Source organism: Emiliania huxleyi (assembly GCF_000372725.1).
Source record: "Emiliania huxleyi CCMP1516 unplaced genomic scaffold EMIHUscaffold_320, whole genome shotgun sequence".
Taxonomy (NCBI): domain Eukaryota; phylum Haptophyta; order Isochrysidales; family Noelaerhabdaceae; genus Emiliania; species Emiliania huxleyi.
This window is the reverse complement of record NW_005199600.1, coordinates 103,706-104,899: the sequence shown is the minus strand read 5'-3', so window position 1 is coordinate 104,899 and position 1,194 is coordinate 103,706.

Below are 1,194 nucleotides of genomic sequence, written 5' to 3'. Positions count from 1 at the left end.
AGGGGGCAGATTCACTTCCATCTGCTCGGCTGGCTCGAGAGCGGCGAGCCACACCATATCATCTCGGTCGGCAACTCGAGGGACTCAGTAGTTGTGACCCCCCTGGAGTGAGTGAGGACAGGAGAGAGAGAGCTTTGTGGTGTTGGTGTACGCAATAACGGGACAGGGTAGTCGTTCTCTCTAGCTCCCCTTCTAGCTCTTAGCATGAGCTGCGCCCTGTGTCCGACCCCTTTTGCGCAGCAACACCTTAAACTTTTCAGGCCCTCCAAATTCGGGTCGGAGCGTAGCGGAGTGGGCCCCGAGTTTGAAAAGGGCGACGGACGCTTGCGTCCTAGCCTCCAACAACGCCTCCCCGGCGCAGAGGGGCCCCCGGAGGGATGCACAACCGACCCGCGCCACGCCGCTTGCGGCGGTCCTCTTCCCAGCTCCGCTGAGGGCCCGTGCTTTTTTTTCTTGCTTTGGTAAACCGGTCTGGTCGGCCAGCAGAGACATGCGCTGGCGCTCATCGCGCGCCGACAAGCCACCGTCAGAACTCGCAGCCGCGCGGAATGGCGGCCACCGCTCCCTCTCTCTCTCGTCGCGGCTTCTGCACACGCTCGCCGGAGCCTTCCTCGCCTATTGTGTGTGCATTGTCCGAGACAGCTGTGCGTGTGCCAGCAGCGCTGCCCCCAGTTTATCCACGACCACCGCCGCCGCCGCCAGACCTTCCGCCGCCGAGCTCGCGTCTCCACTGCTGCGGCCGTCCGCCGCCTTTCGAACAGCCAGCTCGCCGCCGCCTGAGCAGGCCGACACTGCCTGGTGCTCCTCGTCGCCGCCGACGACGGGCAGCGAGCTGAGCGTCAAGGACGTTGCGTTCGGCATCCTGACCGCGAAGAACCTCGTGCAGTCGCGCGTCCACGCACAGCAGCTCAGCTGGCTGCCGCAGGCGCGCGACGTCGTCTTTTACTCCGAGGCTGACCTCGAGGCGCTGCAGCCGACTGTGGTGAGGGCGCCTGCCGGGGAGGGAGGCGTGCGCGCCGCGGGGCTCAGGGCCCGGCCCTTTCCCCCAGGCGCTCGAGCCGCCTCCGAAGGAGGAGCTGGTCGGCGGAGGCGCATGGAAGAACTTCCCGGCGAGAGCATCAGCAGAGAGAGTAGCAGGGAGAGCAGCAGCAGAGAGAGCCGCGGCTCACCAGTGATGGTCCAGCGAGAGGGTAC